The 24,668-nt window shown below is 39.4% G+C and overlaps 1 pseudogene; it reads left to right on the forward strand.

Annotated features, from left to right (window-relative positions):
* Window positions 1-8,436, forward strand: part of LOC139720017 (uncharacterized) — a 69,495-nt pseudogene extending 61,059 nt beyond the window's left edge.
* Window positions 8,437-24,668: the final 16,232 nt, after the last annotated feature.

Consider the following 24,668-nt stretch of genomic DNA (forward strand, 5'->3'; position numbering starts at 1 on the left):
CAATTCAATTCAAATCATATTTAATTTCTGATATCACAAGGTTATGAGCCAAGTGCTCTTCAGACCTTCCCCTTGCCATTACTGTATGTAAATGGAGGTAACTGTCTGTAGATTAGATTATGGGAAATTGAAGGAATTTTACAATAATTAATTAAACAAAATAGGTATGTGTAAGTGTAGCTATCATACCGTGTGCAATGTGTACAGTACATGTTTACGAGAATGTTGCTCTAAAAAAACGGCTGATAATGTTGGTCTGAAGGGCAGACTACCACATCATAACTGTCAATAACTTTACAGATTTTATCCAGGGGATAGCTTGTCCAGTGTACAGGATAGCTCATTAAGTGAACATGACCTTGAGACGTATGTTGCTGGTACTACCGTGTATACGTAGTACCAAGTTGAACTTGTCAAAATCATTAGAACTAGAGCCTGAACCTTATGGGGTCTGCCATATTCAGGCACTACAGTTTGGAGCTTGACACTGTACATAATTTGCACTCAGTCTAGCACACATATGCTCATAATAATGTGTTGATGCACTTTTTTTTTTCTTTTTTTTTGATAGAGAGTCATGCTTTCATTATTGCCTCTCAAGCACTTGATATGTGTCGTCGAGGTACATAACTATAGCTTGTCAGATGCGCACAGTTCTTTATTTAGTAACAGCCCCGTGGTTATATCCTCTTGCAACTTATTAGTGCATGCATTATTGAGAGCTGTTCATCTTTCATTTTGACGATGGGCAATTAATAATATAATTCGTAGAGTTTCAGTTGGTTGTTTGCATTTAAAAGTTAACATGCAGGACAGTATTTTTTCCCTCTAATTGTGGAATACCAGAACTTGATTATTGAATATATTGTCATCAGTTCAAGTCAGTCAAAGCAATTAATCTCTTTACTCTCTGTCCTCTTTTTACCTGACTCCACAGATCCAAGGGCAATCCTGATGTGATCTACATGTGTGCAGCCATGGATCCCCAGAACCAATATTTCTACGGCCGCAGCCAAGGGCCGTCTATGCAACAGGACCCGTCATTCCCTGTCAACGACTTGGACCATTCCAAGATGGGCCCCATGATGCGAGCCCTGACGGAGGATTTTGATGTGCTGGGCCAGAACTCAACGGGCTATCCTCAGCAGGGCATGTCCAGTATGCCAGGCAGTGGTGACCACCAGCAGCAGCAGCAGCAGCATCAACAGCAGCAGCAGCAACAACAGCGTCTTGCCAATAACTTTGGTCCTGCCTCACAGACTCTTTCAGGGTATGCCAGCCAGTATTCTTCGGGGCCAAGCTCTCAAAGTTACTTTGGACACGGACATCCAAGTTCACCGCTCAACAGCGGTTTCTCCCCTCCTGGTGCCAATTACTCTGGGGGCATGGGCAGCCCTTACCAGCGTCAGATGTCCAATTCTAGCTCAATGGGAAGTTCCAATGGGCACGGACATAGCTACCCAAGATCAGCAAGTGCCGGGCCAACAATACCCTCCCCGATTATGATGCATGGGCCAGGGATGTATCCGCACAGCCAAAGCTCACCGGCAAATCGATCTACCACCCCATTTGGCTTTCCTACCTCACCGACCTCACCGCACAATCACATGAACCATGCTTCTCCGCCACTGGCTTCCCCCCAGCAGTATGCGGCCAGGGGGAAATCTCCACAGCCCCAAAAGTCTCCCAGCCAGCTCCCCTGTGCCCTTTGCCTCCCAGATGTCTCCCACATCTTCCCGCGCCCAGAGCGTACCGACACTTCCAGGCAATTCCATTGACCATGTGCCGGCGATGCCACATTCACGATCCAAGTCTCCTGGCTCTGCTGGTGTTCACCGTCCATACCCACAACCACCAGGACAGCAGCCGCAACAGCTGTATCCACTGCCATCTCCTAAAGTTAGGCCAGTTGACCAGACAGACGGCAGAGGGCAGTATGTAGAGCTAGTACACTCCAAACCATCAGGGGACCAGTGGAACCAGAAATCAGGCAAGGTGCTGAGCGATCCAGAAACAACAGCGGGCACGCAAAAGTGTCTGACCCAGGACATTTGCCTCGCTTGGAAGAAATGGTCGCTGTGCTTGGCGAATCAAATGCCAAAGAGTCGTTAGATCAAATAGTGTCAGATAACAGCTCAATGCTTCATGATAGTCAAACCAATGGATCTTTGGAAGTCAGTAGAACAGTTGCTACTAGTCTTAAACCCCTCACATGCTTCTAATGAGAAAAGGACTCAAGTCATTTGTGAAAAAGTTAACAGTACAGACAAAGTGGAGGGAAGACTAGCTAATGGAGTTGGAGAAAAAGATGAAATGCCAGAAAGAAAGATAGTACTGTCAATGGGCCAGCAGAAAACTGCAGTGAAAAAAGACAGTTCAGTGAAAAGAGTGACAAAGCGAACAGTGGAAAGGTCAGTACCAATCCAAATGGGAGGACAGACACAACACAGGAGAATGATGTTGGCTCCACAATTGGCACAAACTGTGAAAGTAGTGTGCCCTTTAAGCCACCGAAGGCAAGGCAGTCAAAAACCAAAAACACTGATCAAACCAAAGACACACAAATGTCCAGGAAGGACACAAAAACACAGGAGAACCACACAAAAAACTAGGAGAACCTTGTGCTCCACCTGAAACCAAGTGCCAAAAGGAAAGTACAGAGCCGAAGCATTCCTCGGAAAGTCAGCCAGCCAAGCCAGAGACCCCGCCCTCGACACACAGTGAGCTCAGTGAGCAAACGGTGTCGCCACCTACTCCAGCGAATGAAACTCCAACCACTACCCCAACCTCAAAGCGAAAGCAACCAGAAGAGGGTGAGAGCAGCACTGGAGATGACTCCCTTCCTCTGAAAAAGAGGCGGGGCAGACCACCGGGCACAAAGAACAAACCTAAGAAAGATGGCGAGGAGGCCAAGCCTAAGCGAAAGTACAGTAAGAAAAAGAAAAGTGCCGCCGAAAACAATGCTGAGGAGGAAGCGAGTAAGTCTAAGCAAAGCAAACCGATGGTGAAAGGCAAGGCTGAAGTAACCCCTGCTGTTGCTCGAGGGCCCATTATGAGGGTGCAGGGAACTAGCATTGACTCTATCATTTCCAGTCAGTGGTGAATTCACCGGGCACTGAGGAAGAAGCAAGCAAAAGGAAGTAAAAAGAAGGTCACGTCCAAGCAGGTAAAGCGTCAAAGTGTGCTAGCGGAAGGCCCTGCTGGCCAGGCGGCTGTTTTGGCTTCGGAGCCAAGCAGTCCCACCGGACTCTGGGTGTGTTCACTCTGCGGCAACCCTGCCAACTTTGGTGTTCTTGGGGACTTGTATGGACCCTACCATCCTCCAGGGAGCACTGCCTCCTGCTCACAAAAGGAAAGTGGTGTGCGACACGAGAGAGGCAGAGGAAGCGATCCTCGAAAGTCACACCTTGGTTCTAGGGGAGCCGGTGCTGGTGCATCGACTTCGGACAAGGGTCATTCACTGAAAGGCGGAGTCAGCGGGGAAAGTCCCTACTGGCAAAGCAGGCCAATCCTGCAAAGATTCGCAAGTGGCGGCAAATCAACACTTACATGGAGGAAATGTCCCTATCCAGGGCAAGAGGCGGCTGTCGCAGTGGAGTCAGAGTGACAGCGAGGATGAGGTGCCAGAGTTGTGGGTGCACGAAGAGTGCGCAGTCTGGGCACAGGGAGTCTTCTTTCTACATGGGATGCTCTACGGCATCCATGATGCTGTTAAAGCAGCAGCAACAAAGGTAAAGAGACTTAGCTGGTGTTTATCGTTAGCTGGAGACATCTTACAGAGGCTCACACATGTGTGTATGTCAGCTGATGTATTATGGCATCAGCTATGTCGCTTTACTTATAGAAGTCAAAAGACAGTGGTTTACCTACTCTTATTACATACACCTTACAAAATTAGATACTTTTCTTTTGCATTGAAGTTTCTTTGTTACTTCAATGTGTACCCCCCTCTTAATAAGATGCTGAATTAGCCTACTAGGGAGAAATGACCACGTATTTCAGAACATTATGTGGACTATGTAATACTCTGGTTTCCATAAGATTTGTGATGCTGTTGTCGGTATTGTTTGACTGTATAGAGGTACAAGGTGTATGCACAAAATATTCTGATTGATATCAATTTTTTTTCTCCTTGAACAAAAAAAAAAAAAAAGAAGAAAAGGCTGATCTCTATTTGGTGATGGATAAAACATAACTCTCCTGCAATCACACTGGCAAATTTGCAACAATATAATTCTGTAGAAACAGTAGTCTAGTGTAGTTACAGGTGCTGTAATGATGAATATTGTTCAATAAATATAACATTGTGGTCCGGCAGAAGGGCCTTAGCATAATGTTCAAGTTACCATGCTAGGGCCCTTCTGCCGGGCGCATGAAGAGTGTTAAGTAAATCATCTTCAAGAGACTTCTCTCTGACATTGTTTTATCTTTTCTCACGCTAAATTTTTCTTACTACTTTCAAGGTATTCCATATCAATCTCATTTCCAATTCCCCCTTGTAGAAATGCAATCTTGTCGGGACCCTGGGCATCCATCGGCTGCCTGAGCAAAGGATGCAAGCAAGTCTACCATTACCTGTGTGCTATGGAATCAGGTCAGTGTGTTGGTGATGCAGTGTTGTCGAATATTTGCTCTGATTTGTTTAGTTTTCAATCTTCCTGGCCCCTTTCCCTGTCACAATATGGAGCCTCATCCAAGCAGTTGTTGGTTGGTACAGGCGACCCCCGTTATAACAAAGTCCTCAGGATCGGCCGCTTTCTTTCATCATATCAAAATTTCATCATAGCTGAACAGATAAGATTTATAAAGATATACAGTGTACATAATAATTTTGGGACCTGATTCTTACTTGTATCTGAAATTTCATTATGACTTTGTGTGTTATAAATTAGAGTGCACTGTAGGTAAAGTTTGTTAGAGTAGGATTTTGAGATCACTGAATGCCAATTTCACAGAATTAAAGAATGATGCAAAACCATTCAGTTTTCTCTTATAAATATAATCTAGTATTTAAAAAAAAATAATGATAAAATGAATATGAAAAATAACAGCTTAATGAATGACCTGTGGTCAAGTGTTAGCATGAAGCCATGACCCTCTGACCAAATGTCTATGTCCAGTGCTTGAGCCAACACACCACCGCAATATCCATTTATGAAAGTTGTGTTGGTGTTAGCAGAAGTACAGTGCCTGTTTACAATTCTAGGATAAAATTTTGGTAAAAGATAAGTGTAATTGTGACATCAGCATTTTCATTTGACATTAACATTTGATGGATCATCCAGGCAGAGTGCAGGGTTGCAATTATTTCCTCTTTTTTTTTAAATTCATTTGTGTGGACAAGAATTTTTTTTTTTAAACCACAGTGAAAATACTGCAAGTTTTGATGTTATCCTGTTCAAGTGCCTGAATATAAATAGGTAGTTTAAGTCAGTGGGTACTTTAGAAGCACTAATTCAATTGTTACAATTACTAAAGATTACCATGCATTTTTATTGGCCATACAGTTTGTACCTTTAATATAGTTTTGATCATGGCTATCCCTTCTCTTGTCCATTATTTTGAGGAATCTTGTATTCACTGTGCTTCTAAAGATGATTAAATCAGCATCACATAAGTTTAGTAAAATCAAAAACCCACCTCTGTCAGTTGTCAACAAAGGTACTGCACTTTTTTTTTCTTCTCCGTGTTACAGACAAGATGAGTAAAAGGCCCCATATTCAGCTCTTTATTTGTAGCACTTTGTACGCCCTGTTTTGTCAGTGGCATCATAAATTTGTAGTATACAAGTACTCACTACGTATGTCTTGTTTTCCCTTCATTCCGTCCTCCTACCACATAGAATGCCAAATGCATCTGGATAACTTCTCCATGACCTGTCCTAAACACAAGGTAAGCATGCTCCAGAAGGTGTCTGCAATGTCAGTTTATTTGTTGCCACTTTTGCCTTATCTCCATGTTTCCATAGTTTTTATTAACTGAAACAAAAGACATTGCAGGAAAACATACATGTATGCTCAGTCTAGGGTAAGGTGCATTCCAGTATCTTTTGTTAATCATATTCCATTTTTCCAGTGATTGATAGATATATCATTGACAGAAATGCATCAATAAAAGAAATGTGCCTCTTTATCGTAATCTTTGATTTTGGTATCAAATGATGGCATGGATGTTCAGAAATCATAAAGGTCTTTCAAATTCAGTAAATTTTATTTTTTTGTTTCATTGATTATGCGAGATCTCAAACCATCATTTAAAATGTACACGTGGAACTGGGTCTAATTAAGTTCACTTAAATGCAAATTACAGTGGGTTCCTTTGATATTGTTTCTTCCAACTTTTGCTAAAGAGAAAAAGATAGATATATTTAGATATTTCAGAGGTCGTGTGATATTTTATCAATTACAAAAAGGGTGAAATGACTCACAGAAATACTCCAGACAAATGTAATGCTACTAACTGTAACATTACTAACCATGCTTTTGAAGGTCTACGTTGTGGCTAAAAAATTATTGGTTGAACTGCTAAAAATGTTTGTGGGAACATTTGTTATGATGCAATAACTGAAATAGATGTGACACTTTGTTGGTAGTAACTTACATTTTTGCATACTTTTTGTCACAAGACATTGATTTTTTTTTGTCTGTCCTTTTTTCGTAACGCTACTAACCAACCCTTTAAGTTGCCATGGCAACTCTAATTTTATTCATTCTTTTCTACATCATAATCCTAGGAAGGATGAACATGTTTCTCACATGATTTTGACTTAAAATGGAGAAATGGTGATTTATTATATGTAATATGTAAATTTGCTCAAATATAACATTACTGACCACAGAATTGCCCATCTGGTTCTCCTTCTTTTTCTTCTCTGTGTGCAGGACAAGAAAGTCAAGATGAGAGGCGAAACCTAATCTCTCCGGGCTCCCGGGAGGCGAGAGAAAACATTTCTCGGACACTACACAGCCAATTCTCGAAGCATCTTGTATTTGATCTTCTTGCTTGTATTTCTTTGCATTTTTTTTTTTCATGTGACTGAGGAAGGGATATGATAGTGATCACTGCTTTCTTGACAATGCAAGTAATTGTGGAAAGCTGTATTGATTGTGTTACCATCGTTTTGTTTATTGTTTGTTTTTACATGGTACAGTGTTTGAATTTGAGTGCGTTAAAAGGCATTTTGTATGTCAAATTGAAGAAAGGTGGAAAAATGTTTCATCATGCAAAATCGTTGCTTTGTTGTTATCTGACTTGATTTTCATTTTTTGTCCCCTTACCATGCACTGTACTCATGGGTTGATTTGACCACAGACTTTTAACAGTCTGAGGATTTTTTGCTCATTTATGTGGAGTGCCATCCTACATTATATTTATTCAGTCGTGATAAGCATGCCCCACCCCGAATGCCGCTGTTCCTTAGGACTGGGCTTTGCTATCCCAAAATGGGATACATGTGTACGCCCTGATGAAGATCTCAATATAATGTATTTACAGCCCATAACCAGTTGCTGGCAGTTAACTTTGACAAAGCGTGGTCTTGAATACAGAAGCTACAGTGGGTTCCAAAGCAGTCTCGAATGACCTGGTAAAGTCCCCATCCAATTTTTCACACTCATTCTTCCTCTTGTGAAAATTCCAGTGAAGAAATCCACGTTTCTGATTGTTATAAGCCACCCACATATCCAAGTAAAGTGTTAATCAAATGTGATAACAGTGTAGAAGAGAGTGTAAAGCTTTGCTGTGTAGGCAAGCAGGTGGTTGCTATGAACCTACAGGTGTTAATCAATCTCAACACCTGTGTGTACACCGTGTTTCAAAGAACATGTGTGGTGTGTATGGCATGGTCTCTTCACACAGGATGCTTTTGACACTAAACTTTCAACATATCCCGCCAAAATCTGCCGTGAGATGAATGACAGATATGAAAAATAATTCAGTACTTGAGAGAATCATTTCTGTTTTGTATTGTGTACGATGTTGTGAAAAGTGATTCAAGTGCATACGTTTCATGTCTACGGAGTTGTAGATTGTGGACCATCAACAAGAAAGATACCCATGTTAGGGTGGTAAGAGAATAAAATGCTACCATGCATTTTATTTCTTGGAGATGTAATATTCTGTGTGTTCGTGGAAAGATGTATGAGAAACTGAAAATGACCATGTTACCGAAGAGAACCAAATTTGATTTTTGTTTGTGTTTTGTTTTGTTTTCGGACAGATTATACATTAATGGGATGGATGGATAACACAACTCTGTTGTTGTTGTTGTTGTTGTTGTTGTGCCTGTATGCATTCCATTACAAGGGCACTTTGGTAGTGATGCAGATGAAAACAAATGCTCCGAGGTCATTACGTTGCTACCTGTGTCAGCATTGATAATTAACACCTGCCAGCTATTTAACTGCAGCATCTTGTCCATCTCTTGCTTTCAAGATACTCCACCAAAAAAAAACTGGAGGGGGGGGGGGGGGGGAGGGGGATGAGGAGGGTTCACAGTTTTGACACATGAGTTGCACATATATCATGTCGCAAATCATCAACATGGTGAATGCATTAAGTGATATCACAGACAGTGCTATGCCTTTCATCTTCCATGTCTGCCACAATCATGCCCGTTCCAGTTAATCCGATATGATTTGTTGTATCACGTTACAGTACATAAAAGAAATTTTCAATGTGAGTTTCTGGGGGGAAAAGGATAAAACGTGAGCCATGCCTGGTGGCATTTAGAGTCGAGTTTCGCTGCTCATACTCGGTGCTGAACATTACTAGCACTCAGCTCTCGGTTTTGAGGATTAAAGATGTAAGGAACAAAAGGTCTTCTGTCTTCAAAGGGTATTTGGAATACTGCCATATGTTTAACCTTCTGCAATACTTCTCAAAGATTTTGACCATGTTTTTGTTGTTAATGTCCCCATACTGTATACATGGTATATTTCACTGTGTTTTTATTTATCACAAATTTTGCAAGTGGACTTGTAATGGTGAAATGAACAACCTGCTAAAATTGTGCAACCCATAACATGAATGCCTTGTATTTAGTCCCCAAGGTAAGGAATCACTAAATCCTTCTCTGGAAAGGGATATCACTCGTTTCCTTATTCCTTCACTTTGCTTCTCATTGGTGAAGTCAACCTTGAGAAATGGTCTTACAAGTCCCAATTTGGGAAATATCATACTCATAAGCATGGCTCGACACTAACTTTTTTGTTGTTTGGTGGCCCGATGGGGCCACCAAAATCCTATATTTCAAATTTTTGGTGGCCCAAGAGAAAAATTTGGTGTCCCGAAAAAAAACCAATAAAAAACATTAAAAGTCCTTTTTTTTTAATGAGTCAAATATTTAAGTTTTATGATAGTGAGAATTAGAAGTTGGACATAATTATCTACTCATAAATAAACTTCAACAAACTTGCAACACTCACTCTCAGGCACTCATTCAGTCCTTTTTATCTATCCTTTAAACAAATTTAACTGCTAATTTCCGTCGCAAAAAGTTGCGAATTTATTGACATACTTTTCAAAAAATTTTGGTGGCCCGAGGCGGGCCACCAAATTCGCCCTTTTTTGAAATTTGGTGGCCCGACTTTCATTTTTGGTGGCCCCGGGCTACCGGGCCACCGTTAGTGTCGAGCCCTGTCATAAGATATATGGCACATATGGCATACATTTCCTTGAAAGGTGTAGACCTACCTTGTTGATATGGCTTACCATGCCAAGTGTAGGATGAGAGAAACAAAGGCGTGTCACCCTTCTTGCTTACCGGTACGTACATTTAATCTGTCACATACGGTCAGCACAAATTTTGTTTTCGTTTTCATGCTGTCCTTTCAGACACTCGATGTCTCAGAGCCCTCCCCATCTGGTGTCTGTCTAAAATTGTCAACCCCTTGTACAGTGAATCGATCATGTGATATTGTGTTGGAGCTCCCATTATACAGATTGTACCCGCTTCTCCCATAAGGATGTTCTAAACTGCCAACAGGTAATATTGGAGCAACACAAGGTATTCAAATCACAGGTTGGGTTCGTGACATTCTTAATTTACCATCAAGGTTTTGAGTTGTATTCATAAAAAAAAAAGAACAAGAAAATGTGTGCCCTTGTAGGGATATAAGATAAGGGGAGAGGATTTAAAATGTAGTGTGAATCGGGCCCTCAAAACTGGAATAATCCTCTGGGGCAGCAGGTTGGACAGTTTGCTTGGAGACCTCTATCAAACTCTTCCAGAAAAGTGCTTTGTTAGTTCGTCCATGTGAACAGTTGCATGATGGATTCGCAGGGTTCATCAAATGATGTTTGTTTGTTTGTTTGTTTGTCCCCCCCCCCCCCCCCCCCCCCCCCCCCCCCCCCCCCGATTTGCACCCTGCTGTCCATGGGGAGGCTTTGAACTCTTCTCACCTTGACAACTCAATTGTTCTCCTCTCAAAAGTTTTATCAAAACTGCCATTACTATATTACGAGCAGAACGCATGTAGATATGAAACCTATGTGGAAGAATAAAGAAAGAAGAGATAGAGTGAAGCATGGTGTCTACAGTTATTTGACAGCAATGTGGTGATTGACTGTACTCTTAATATCCCATAAGTGGTCCTGCACAGTATAGTTTTTGTCTGGGATTCAGCTGACAGCATTCGGATGCAATCTCCAGCCAATACAACTTTTGCTGTGATGAACTTTGCCCCACACTTGTTCTTGACTGTCATTTTCACTGAAAGTCATAAATAACCCATGCAACTACAATGTATTTACAAAGTTATGCAGAGTATGTGCTACATATCTGCTAGTCTGGGCATCAGTAGATCTGGCCGTGCGCCAATATTCTAGTAGGTTGAAAAGATATGCAAATTAGGAGATTCAAGTATTAGGTATCAATTATGCGAAGAATTATGAAACTCGACTACAGTTGTGTCGAGTGAGCTTACTGTGTAATAAATAGCGTGCTTCTTCCACACGTTTAATGGCTTGAATGGTAGGCTAAATTGTTCTGTGCTATGTTGAAATTCCAGAGAAGCTCAGACCAGAAATCCCATGCACATTGTATAATCTTTGTACTTAATAAAGTCATCTACACCTGGTACAATTAATATAATCCTTAAAGATATTCTGAGGCTATTTTCTTTTGTATGTAAGAGATATCGTAGTGGCTTTGGTGTTGCAGAGTTTTGGTAATGAGCAGGTAGTAATCTGCCTAGCTGACTTTGACTCTGTATCATTTGTATGCAAAGAGTAACCTATAAAATGTTAACTAGCTTTTCAGAAGGTGAGGCATAGACAAAGTGCACTAAGCATAATTTTGATGATGCAGACGTGACAGTCTTATGCAGTATGAAACTACTTTACAATCAGAAATATTTGAGGCAAGAAATTTTCGCAGACTGGAGTCAACACCCTTTTTTGCGGCATGAAATATTTGCGAATTGCCTCTGGCAATGCATAAAATGAACTTTTGTGTGCATTTGGATTTCACGAATCTTGGCTCCTCGCAAAATTGGTGAAAATTTTTGTTTTTACAGGTTGGTTGCTTGATTATTCAGTGAGCAGCAAGGTTTTGCAAGTTGCATTTTGTGGCAGTGCAAAATGTGCATAATGGAGCATTTCAAACAAATGAAACCAATCACTGTGCCCTGCAGTTGTTCAAGGGATCACAATAAAAAGATCTCACATGGTGATGTTTACAATGCTTCCTCTCAAATTGAAATTTTGAAAGATCTCGTCTTACGCCTCCACCTTGTAGTGTAATGGCGATATCATTCATTCTTTATTTCAGAAGAAAAAGGAGTCTGTGTCTCCCCTCCCCCCACCCAATATTGCAGTAAAGTAGCCCACACACAGAAAGTAACCATTCCTGGAAGGCTGTTGATTGACGGTGGTCATAATACAATACTTTGTTTTGTAATGTGATTGTGGTTGATCTCATTGTCTTTGCAATGAAACCGAAAGAGCAGTTTTCAATATCAATACACACTGATGTTAATGAAAGGAGAGATTGAATTTGTAAGTGCTACCAAACAAACATGATGATTCTGACTTTCTGCAACTGGCAATATTTGAATACAGGGGAACCTGATCATATTGGGGTCAGATATCTTACGGGAAATCTGATACAGTCGACTCCCATTATAACGAAGTCCTCGGGACTGGCTGTTTTCTGTCATATGGAAATTTCGTCATAACTGAACAAATAATAAACAAAAATATATAGAACTGAGATAATGTTGGGGCTCGAATTTTTACTTCATTGTAAGCGCAATTTTGTAATAACCGTGTTTGTTATAACGGGAGTGCACTGTATAACCAGGTAATTTTGTAGGTTCCATTCCTACAATATGCCTTTGTTTTTATCCTTTATGTAACAAAATACCCGAAAAACAAACAAACGAGAATGTTAGTGGTCTCAAGAAGCTCATTGTAAGGATGTTCACCGTACATACAACAAATTGTCAAGATTTGTTTGGCACTTTCAGGCATCCCATTTGATGTTAGTCCAATTATTTATTACATATGAATATTCTATGTTATTGGTCTTTTCATGCCATCTTTCCTTGGTTTTTTTTCACTAAATGTTTGTGTATGGATCAAACTTCCAGATGTTTGGTAAAACACAGCAATGTGTAGTAAATTGTCAGGGAAACATGGCATTCATAAACATGCACATATAGCAAACACACATATGATTTGCTTCCATCTAAACCGTAATTATATGTATGTCAGTCACTGTACATCTGTATCAAGTGACCAACAATCAAGTGGTTGTTTTGTTGCATTTGTCGACTGCAAACCAGAATGGTACATGTATGTAAATAGAAACACCCATGCATCAGTAATATTCATTTTGTTTTCCTGAAACTTTGTCCACTGGCATCCCTTGCTGCAAAATTGTTTTAACCAAGCAGCCATTTTGACAGAGGGAGGTGGATTCCATGGTTGTAAATATGTACAGAGAATTAACTGTGTGTAAAGTCGCTTTTCTTTGTCTTCATGTAATTTATGTGTCATGTTCATGTCTTGTTTCATTTTTCTATTAGCTTTTGTCATGCCGATAGCTTGTTACCAGATGCGATGCAAGAAGATTAGTCTGAATCATAATTCATGTGTCATTCGTTTCTTGTGTTGTACTTTTGTTAAAAATCATCGAAACAAATATCAATGCCTGGTGATTAAAAGAGACGAAAAAGCATTGTAAAATTCCAAGAATCTTTGAAGGTGCTTGATTTTTATTCTGTCATGATCATGTCACGTAAAAACTATGTATGTACACTCTATTTACATATTACTCACAAAATAACCCCACACCTCAGCTCCAGCAGTGTATGGAGCAGTCCAGCAGGTTGTCAAGGTTTTACACAAGCACTGTTTTCATGTAACTGGACATTACTTTGCAATGGGTATCTAGCTTTACGCATGATTTAAGTCAACTTCACAATTGTCTTTGATTTTGCAATCGAACGTTAACACCTGATTTCCTTCTTTTATATTGTTTGATCTATCTGCCAGCAGATAGGTGCAGGTACACTGCTTGTCTACTTTCAAATCATTTTACATTTTCGAAATCAACACAATATATTTTGTTGGTGAATGCTGGCTTCATAAAGTTTCACCACAATAAATGCAACCACAATGATCTAGTTGTGAATAAGGTCTAGCCACAAAATACTGAAGCTGTCACAAAGTGCATTGTTTTGAATGTAGACCACACTGAAATGGAAACAAAGCAGAAGAATGAAAATCCTGAATGAAGATCAAAGAAATGTTTCAATAGGCCTCCGCCTGGCGGTGTGAAGGTTGGTACTCTAAGTCCACAAGCATGCAGGTTTTATTTTAAAGTACAATAACACAGTAAATGACTGCTACCATGCACACATACTGCTGTAATTGGCATCAGTCTCTTTTAGTCCAGAAGACATTTTCCTACCTGGCAGTTGCTTTGTTTTGCTACTTTTGCCATATTTTTTCTTTCAAAACAAATTTCTTCAATGTACTCTTATTGATGGTCTTAACAGGCAAAAATCTGCAAGTGTTATGTAACCACTGAGCCATGTACAGTCAACCTTGCTCAAGTTGACCTCACATACAAATTGTAAGTCAAATAATTGCCCAAGTCAAAGATCTTATCAAGTCCTCTTCTCTTTATATTCTATTGATATTAATCCCCCATAAGTCAAATTTTTTATCAGTCGAAGCTTTTTCTTCAGTCCAATTAGATTTAAGTGAGGTTGACTGTACATGCTTAGTGCTCAACAGCATACAACCCCTTTTAAAGATTTCATTTGTAGACATGAGATTGCTGAATTTCTTTGAAGGTTCTTTGGATCCCTTGTCTGTAGTGTGAAAAATACACAGGGAATAAGCTTAAAGGACAAGTTCACCTTCATATACATGTGGATTGAGTGAATGCAACAATATTAGTAGAACCATGGACCTACTACACATGGACATTCATTGCTCATTAATTAATTAGTGCACCTGTTTCTGTCAAAAGCGTCACAAAAACATTTTGAACATGCTTTCCTGCTTTGATCCAGTGTTGTCCACCGACAGCCAGCCTGGATAAAAACAAGACGGCGCTTTGAGAAATCTAAAAACTACATGCGCAGAAGATAACTCTCTTAAATCTAGAAATATGCATGTGCAGTTGTAGTGTATATTACGAAATCATCGCTAACGCAATGTCATTTGCGAAATACAGGTACTTTACAAGAAAAAGCAAATGATTAGGCAGGCTGACTGTGCTTTGTAATCTATTTTTTCCCCATTTGTCGCACATTGTTTCAGAGTAAACATGGACAGTTACAGTAAAGGACATGCTTGTCTCGCCATTCAGGGACGTTACATGCGTGGCCGCAAGTGTCCGCTTCAGTAATTACCAATTATGTGACGCAAAATTTGTCCTTGTTTGAGGTTTGCTGTTCCCCATCATTGGTGTTTATTCAAAGGCAGTTGAGTCTGAAAAGGCACCACAGCCAAATAGGACCGAAATGAAGGAAACGGTTCTTTTGACAGAGACGATGCACGATTGCACAATCGTCATTGTCCAAACGTCTGAATGTACTCATTAAGATGCACATAATCAGGTGGCGGTGGTGAACATTGGATCAAAGAAAGACCTCCGTTCATAGTCCATATCTGTAGCAGGTCCATGGTAGAACACATCAGCGAAAGTTTGGGGAAAATCCGACAATCCATTCAAAAGTTATGAATTTTTAAAGTATCTGCGCAATCACTGCAGGAGGAGAAGACTACATTGTACTACAGTGTATGATGTCACATGCGTACAATGATATAAGGAAAATAAAAAGAGAATTTTAGACAGGGCAGAGCCAGGCAAAAACTGCCTTTTTTTCCAGTCAAGGTTTTCTCACTTGATTCTGGTACTTTAGACCATACTTAACAAAATAAGCTTCTGCGCCATCTTGAAATCTGTCCCGAATCCAAGATGGCCGCCAAAAATCCAAAATGGCCGCCAGAGGACCTAAAAAGTGCCTTCTGTGGTTAAGATTTGTCTGGGGATGGTTTTTTTTTAACTCTGTTTGATGATAAATGGTAAGAGAAATAAGATTCAGTGGATTGAAATTAGAATTAGTTTCTTTTTTATTGCGAAAATCCAACATGGCCGCCAGACGCAGCTCCCGAAATTAATAAATGTCATAATAACCGGAGGGCCAAACCCTAAAAACTCGCTAACTTAACGAGTAAGTTCCACTCTCTCTACAAACTAAGCAGACCATGCTTATTTTCAAATTCTATTGTAACAAACAACATACCACTGGTCTACCTCAAAAAATTTGTTGCGAAAGCCTCCAAATCCAAAATGGCGTCCAAGATGGCCACCATATTTACTGAATTTGCTATTTGAAAGACAGAATTTGATAGAAACATCAGATTTCAACAAATGTGATGTCATATGAAAGAGAATAAAATTTCCTACAAGTTGATACCATTTTTGTGGGAGATTGTGATAACTGGATTGAGATTTTAAGGAAAAATACTCATTTTTTGATATTTTTCTGAAAAAAGGAAAATCATGAAAATGCTTGATTCAGCATAAATCAGAAAAAGACTGAAGGATTATCTTGAAACGTTTTTAAGAATTTTGTTTAACATATAATTAATATTTGGAGAAAATTAGGGGTCAGTACCATATACGGTTCAGGAGTTATAATGTCTCAAACTTGAAAACTCACTATGTAAAAATTTCCACTTTAGCTGTGACAAGACCTTGTTGGTCGTAATAAGAGTCTGCACGCGCCAAGACTACTACACGCACCACTGGCACTGACGCTTGTAGCAGTGCCAGTGGTGCGTGTAGTAGTCTTGGTGCGCGCAGACTTTTTTGACAAACAAGAGTTTGTGCCTGCAAACTAACTTTTCATACCAAGTGGTAGCTCAGGTGACGCCGATCGCTATCATTTCAAAGTAGATTGTTCTGGAGCAGATGAGATGAAGCAAAAAATGTCTTTCAAATAGAGGTAGAAGCTTGAAACAACCATGCTATAGAAAGTTTAAAACAAAATTTGGATCAATCACTCAAAAACTTCAAGATTGCAGGCCATCAATGCTGACATAGTTTATTGCGCCAAATTAAATGTATTATTTTGATTTTGATACAATTTTGTCTGTTGTGCTATCTATTTATAGTCTTTATATATTTTGAACATTGTAGTGCTATTTCAAACCGTCATGGGTTTTTATGGAGATATGTTTAAAACCAGTGATATTCTACTCCGAAAAAGAAAAAAAAAATCGAGTGGAAGTTTCATTTTTGAAGGAGTTAATAACGGAAATCAGTAAATTTAAAGTAAAATTGGAGTGAATTTTGAGTGAAAATTTTCATTTTCACTCATTTTAGAGTGACCTTAGGGATCACTCGTCACTCTTTGAGTGATCCCTGAGATCACTCTAAAAGGAACGAAAATGAACATTTCACTCTCGAGTGATCCTGATATCTAAAATGTGAAAGCCTCTACCAATGGCATTAGTTCAATTCAATTTTGACACTATAACCCACATGAAATCAGCCTAAAACGATGTAAGAAAAATCTATTCACAGTGAGTACACTTTCAGCATGCTTATTTGTAAATTCAATTCAATTCAATTCAATTCAATGTTTTATTTCATTTTTCGACAAGAACATATAAACATCACTTCTTCTTTTTTGGTAACAGAAAATCAGGTGCTCAAAACTATGTAGGATGAAAAGAATACAATAATTGTAGCACCTTACAATCATTACATATTATCATAAAACTCGAGTGATTTGAAGTAAGTAAACATTGTGGATAATTCGAAAAATGGAAGGGCCCACATTCTTGTAGAATGTGGGCCCCTCAGAAATGTGAATATACAGCATGAATAATCATTTTGGACAGTGTTATTTGAACAATATACTGAAAAGTAATTTCGCACAACACATTTAAAAGCAACTTTGAGAAATTGCTGCCATGTCGGATTTTTCGGGGGGGGGGGGGGGGGGGGGGGTATGCTCGGATCAGAAGGGCTTTCAAGGACATGTACGGATCAGATATTATTACACATATGCCATCATTATTCACGTTTCTACAACATCAGAGTAACATACAAGTACAAAAGCATATCTTTGATACAGAAGCATTTCTTTTTTAAATCAAAGAAAGGGGCTTACCCAAACACTAAAATGAGCTCCACCCCCCCCCCCAAAAAAAAAAAATAAATAATTAAAAAAACCTTCAATATGGTTTAAACAATGACAATATATATGATAGACAGCAATACAAGAAATTCTAAATGTATATCAAATTATTAATCAAGATTTGACTCTGACGCAACACACTAAAGGTATCGTTTACTATTGGAAGAGATATCACATTCGATTTATATGTGCAGGTTAGTTGTATCACAAAACATTCTACCATGTAAAAAAAAAAATATATATATATATATATATATATTATAATGAAGCCTAAAACATACGGAGATATCACCATTTCTTTTCAAGAAACCATAACATTGATAACTGTTGACAGCTTAGTGTAAAAAACGAGAAATGTCGCTACAGCCACTGGTATGCCTCCGCCATAATGCATGGTTCTCCTAATATGTCTATAGTACAATGTCTTGACAATGTGTGATGACAGTTTCACACAATTGGCAAAATATTAAAATGACAGGTTTGCCACAAATCAATGTCTTGACAATGTGTGATGACAGTTTCACACAATTGGCAAAATATCAAAATGACAGGTTTGCCACAAATGTGCTGAATGTTCACTTTCCTAGAACTAGGTTCAATTGGATGAATGATTAAAACGTCAGAGTGCAGGTATTTGGGGAGCTGATGATTTTTACTTGACTTTTGACCCTTTTATAAGTTTATGCATTGAGTAATTTTCAAGGTATTGAGAAAAAGTATAATTTCAGTATCAAATGGTAAAATAGCATTATCTAAACCTGGCCTTTGACCTTTGACCTCACAGTTCCAAAGAGAATCACTGTCAGGTAGAACATGCATAAATATGTAAGTTTCATGATGATACCTTGAGTTACTTTCGAGATATGGAGGAAAAAGTGCAATTAAGCACTTTCACTTGACCTTTGACTTTTTGACTTTTGACCTTTTGGCAAAAACTTCCCACAGAATATATATTTGGTAATACATGCATACATCAGTTTAAAAAAAAAACCTTCGGGCATTGCATAAATATAAGTAGTGATATTTTGAGGAGTTGACCTGGACCTTTGACCCCCCTGACCTTTGACCCATGACCCCCAAATTTCCTAGATAATCACTGCCTATCGGTACAAGCATATACAGTCAAACCTGCCTTAGCGGCCACCTCTCTATAGCGGCCACCTGTTTATAGCGGCCACTGAAAAATCCCCCGAGAGAAAAGCCATGTTAAAGACCCTGTGTATAGCGGCCACCTGTCTAACGCGGCCAGCGGCCACAACTTTTGTTTCCCGCGGTAGATTTTAACCTGTCTATAGCGGCCAAAAACCCGATGGAGCCGTAGCCGAGCTGATAATTCAGGGTGTTTTTCTGCTTTTTAGCCGTGCCAGTCATTTCTGGGCAACATTCAGTGATCGCCACCGTTGCATTCATCACTTATTCAGTCACAATAATGCACTAATTCATGACTGTGCACATGCTACATCTAGTGTACTGTGCAACAATTTCATAAACACCGGCATTGTTCTATGCATGATACACACGTGTGCATACGTACACACATAAATGTACATGTATATACAACAATGATACATGTACATGTAGGCAATGCACACAAAGTTGACCCGATTACCTGTCTATAGCGGCCACCTGTCTATAACGGCCACTTTTTCCGTATCCCTTGGGTGGCCGCTATAGACAGGTTTGACTGTATATACTAAGTTCCATGAAGATACCTTTAACCATTTGCGAGATATGGAGAAAAACATGAAATTTCAACCTTTTTTTCACAAAATAACCTGTGACCTTTGACCTTTGACCCCATGACCCTTAAATAAAAACAAAGTATTATCCCCCAGGATATACCCTCATACCAAGTTTGATGTAAAACCACAACACGGTTCTTGAGATATCAACAAAAACAAAACCGGACGGACGTCCGGACGTACGTATTATACGGACGGACGGACGGACGACCCGAAAACATAATGCCTCCGGCCACTTCGTTGGCGGAGGCATAAAAACATATCAGAACAATCTACTTTGAAATAATAACGATCAGCGTCACCTGAGCTACCACTTGGTATGAAAAGTTAGTTTGCAGGCACAAACTCTTGTTTGTCAAAAAAGTTTGCGCGCACCAAGACTACTACACGCACCACTGGCACTGCTACAAGCGTCAGTGCCAGTAGTGCGTGTAGTAGTCTTGGCGCGTGCAGACTCTCTTTACGACCAACACGGTCTTGTCACAGCTAAAGTGGAAATTTTTACATAGTGAGTTTTCAAGTTTGAGACATTATAACTCCTGAACCGCAAATGGTACTGACCCCTAATTTTCTCCAAATATTAATTATATGTTAAGCAAAATTCTTAAAAACATTTCAAGATAATCCTTTAGTATTTTTCTGATTTATGCTGAATCAAGCATTTTCATGATTTTCCTTTTTTCAGAAAAATATCAAAAAATGAGTGTTTTTCCTTTATATCCCAATTCAGTTATCACAATCGCCCACAAAAATGGTATCAACTTATAGGAAAGTTTATTCTCTTTCATATGACATCACATTTGTTGAAATCTGATGTTTCTATCAAATTCTATCTTTCAAATAGCAAATTCAGTAAATATGGCGGCCATCTTGGACGCCATTTTGGATTTGGAGGCTATCGCAACAAATTTTTTGAGGTAGACCAGTGGAATGTTGTTTGTTACAATAAGAATTTGAAAATAAGCATGGTTTACTTAGTTTGTAGAGAGAGTGGAACTCACTTGTTAAGTGAGCAAGTTTTTAGGGTTTGGCCCTCCGGTTATTATGACATTTATTAATTTCGGGAGCTGCGTCTGGCGGCCATGTTGGATTTTCGCAATAAAAAAGAAACTGATTTTAATTCTAATTCACTGAATCTTATTCCTCTTACCATTTATCATCAAATAGAGTAAAAAAAACCCATCCCCAGACAAATCTTAACCACAGAAGGCACTTTTTAGGTCCTCTGGCGGCCATTTTGGATATTTGGCGGCCATCTTGGATTTGGGACAGATTTCAAGATGGCGCAGAAGCTTATTTTGTTAAGTATGGTCTAAAGTACCAGAATCAAGTGAGAAAACCTTGACTGGAAAAAAGGGCAGTTTTTGCCTGGCTCTTTTTGAATAAAGTGCACATTTCTTCGACTTGTTACTGACGTATGTTAGGGGTAATATCATTCCCCCTGACTTCTGAAAGAGAGAAGTCGAGTGCTCTTTTGTCATGTGAGAAAAGTGAAAATACAGTGTATCTTGAATTTTCTTTATACTATCTTTATATCGTTGTACACATCACAAGCTATAGTAGTCTTTTCATCCAGCCATGACTGAGCAGAAACTTCAAAAATTCATAACTTTTGAACGGATTGTCCGATTTTCCTCAAACTCTCATTGCTGTGTTCTACTAATATTGCTGCATTCACTCAACCCACATGTCTATGAAGGTGAACTTGTCCTTTAAGCCTGGCTCCAAGTTAAAGAACTGCTTCATGTTGCCAAGTTAAAAAATATCCATTCGGGGTTCATGCTCCATCAGTTGGGACTGCAATATAATCAGCTGCAGTGGTTGTCTTGTAATCAGCTACATGAACTGCATTTCAAAGTCAATTTTGGTTTGCACAATACTGTACACTGTACATACAGTTCCTGTTTCTGGTAGGGAACTTTCTCTTGCTGCTTGTTTACACATAAAGCTTGGCAGATCAACCACTACCATCGCTCTTGTCAGCAAAACACTTTTTTTTTTCTCCTTTTTCTCCAGCAAATCACTGATTGAATAAAAGAAAAAAAAATACATGCATAATGAAGTTGCAAACAAATTGTCATCACTTCAAAATGATGTTCTTTCACTCTGTTGTCAAAGGAATATTAGCCCAAAGCAATAATATGAGGCTGCCAGCAGATCTTCCCCCAGTCTCATTGTTGACATTTTGACTGCGTAGAGATGGTGTGCTGCAGGTACACGACTGTCCTCCTGATACAGTGCCGTACTTCTAGTTGTGCTGAAAGAATTTGAGGCCAAGCCAATTGACGAGGACAAAAAACGCAAAGACAGGAATGGTCAACGGGATGAGAATTCCGTAGTAGAGTAGACCCGGCTCCTCAAGACTTAGGGATGAGGATGAAGATGATAGCTGGTCATCCATGCTTCGGAGGATGGACTGAGAATATCAAATGTGAAAGAGAGAGAGAGAGGGTGTTAGCAGCATTGGCAAAATGCTTGCTCATGGGGATTTCAATAAATATTACACTCAAGATCATAACTGATGACCTTGGGGTGAATTCCTCATCAAAATGTAGTACCATATACTCATAGGCCTACACTTTTACATATACTGTATAAGCTGTTATTTTTGCGAGGGTTTAGTTTTAGCGAATTTCGTGAATCACTGTTGGACTGCAAATTTAACAACAAGCGAAAATGTTGCCATGCACTCGGGTAATAGTGCATTAATGTTAAGCATTGGCGTCCATTCGCGAAAATGTTTGTGATCTCCTCATTCGCAAAAATATATGTACGCGAAAATAACAGCTTTACTATACAGTACATATATTGAGAGAATTTGCATACATGTACCAAGTCTTATGCATTAGGCATCTTTCTCATACTGAAATACCCGGCAATCATTTTCTCACACTTTACAACTCCCTCCCCCCCCCCCCCCCCCCAAAAAAAAAAAAAAAAAAAAAAAAAAAATCATGAATTTCCTACCATCAAAAATGTCACATTTTGGGACAAACTTTTTTTAGAAAAAATGTTAAATTCCATTTTATATGCACCACCAGATTGTACTATATATTTAAAGATATCCGTACTTGCCGTGGGAGTCACTTTAATCTCACACACTCCCCCTTACTTGCTCCCTCGAGTGGCACTAATAAAGCTAACTTCCAATCACTCACATAAGTTTGAACCAAACCGATGTCGACTTTCATGTCCGTTGCTCAAAAAGATTCGCTCTTCGCGATCAGGGCGTATGCTATAGATTTGCACTATCTGTCACTGATGTTGGCCCTCTAATATTAATATATTATTATTATGTGACATAACCTCTTTCAACTAGCCATGCAGCTTATAATCATTGTACAGTGCACTCCCGTTATAACGAACACGGTTATAACGAAATTCCAGCTACAATGAAGTAAAAATTCAGGCCGCAACGTCATCCACTCTATGTATTTTTATTGTTTATTTGGTTATTATGAAATTTCGATATAACGAAAGGAAACTGCTGGTCCTAAGGACTTTGTTATAATGGGAGTCCACTGTATAATGATTTATAGCAAGTTAAAGGAAGTTGGTTGAGAAACTTCATGCATGTCTGTGTCTTCCTTGGTCTGTCTGTCTGTGTTTGTCTGTGTGTGGTCGTTTGCTTGTGCTCTAGGAATTGAATTTCTCAACCGACTTTATTCAACTTGCCACAACATGTGCACATATTTTTGCTCCCTGTTCCTTGAAAGCAGTGCCGTCTATATAAAGGATACTTTGCATAATAATTGATGCCTGCCTCCAGTTTCTGAGTGTGCGGGAAGTGTATTCAAGCCACGATCGCGAATTATAAAAGTTTCAGAGGTTTGAGGAAAAATAAAAAAGAGGGAGTTGTTGTGATGACATGAAAGTCTATGTTGATATCCACACCTTCCAAATGATTGGAAATAAGCTTTAAGGTATTTTCAGTGATTTTGATACAATTTGGTTTTGTGAAATTTGGAGATATTGACTGGAATGACATGGATACCAAGGTACATCAAGGCCAGGTGGCGGTGGGTGTGTGGTGTGGTATGGTATGATAGTATTAAAGGTGCATGGTCCCGGTGTTTTAGTCAAATGCGTACGTGGGCACACGGCGCAAGTTTCCTATAGAGACCTATGCTATCGACTCCTCTTTGACGCTTATGCTTTGGCCCACTTTCCAGAGTCCCAAGAAGTCCGATTCACTGTAGTCAGTGGTCCGATCACAGTTCGGCTCATGATACGGCTGAGGGAGATGACAGCTATAGCAATCTTCTTTCGTGATGTCATAATAACAAGCACATATGCACCCACCCTGGCATTACTACAGACTGCGTGATGCGCAGAGAAGACAACGAAGGCAACATTACTTAGCAACACCTACGCACTTTACTCTTGATGACAGCTCAACTTCAGTAATCTTCGTATCAATGCAAACGGTGATCGGCAGTACCATCAACAACGCCCTCTACACTACCGGGACCATGCACCTTTAAACTGCGACCAGCGTTGGGGCTGGTCGCAGTTACAGTATAACTGTGTTACAGTATAACTGTGTTAAGGAGTATTATTACTGCGCCCTGGGGTTAGGTATGATACTGTTAGTGTTAGACTAAGAGTGGATATTTTCGCGTGACTAATTTTTTGCACTTAGCCGAGTAAGAAGAGTTTCGCGTGTTTTTAATTCCGCAGAATCAAGACATCAACTACTGGAACATATGGCAAGCAAAAATATTTGCGTGCTTTTATTTTCGCGCTAGTTTCTGGTTGCGCAAAATGCGCGAAAATGTCGGTACTTTTACAGGTACATGTAGTTTACTTAGTAACTTGATTGTAGGTGTGCTTGTCCCGATATGCATCACCATTCAAACTTTCAAACAACACAGTCACAGAATCTATAGATCACTATCATTTAGCACCCTATCTCTGTTCTGTGACGTCTGTAGATTTCTACTACGGTATGTGTACTTAAACCTAGATTTTACCTCTCAACAAGAGGTAGATCAACTGTAGATGATCATCCCCATCATGGGGAGAGCCTCATACATACAGGAGTCATAGTCATATCAGCTCATGCCATGGTCCATACCATGACCATGGTCATCGGTCATGGATGAAGATTTTTTTTTTTAATGTTACTTTGTTAGACCTATTACTTTTGTAGCATAGAAATAATTAGATAAAAATCGAAAACGGAAACTCACATATCAAAAAGAACACAATAATTAATGACTCCTCACGAGTGCGCACGATATATGCGTCAGTTGCA

Source organism: Diadema antillarum, unplaced genomic scaffold (assembly GCF_040938485.1).
Source record: "Diadema antillarum isolate AM-2024a unplaced genomic scaffold, OU_Dant_1.0 scf00000119, whole genome shotgun sequence".
In the NCBI taxonomy this organism is placed as follows: Eukaryota; Metazoa; Echinodermata; class Echinoidea; order Diadematoida; family Diadematidae; genus Diadema; species Diadema antillarum.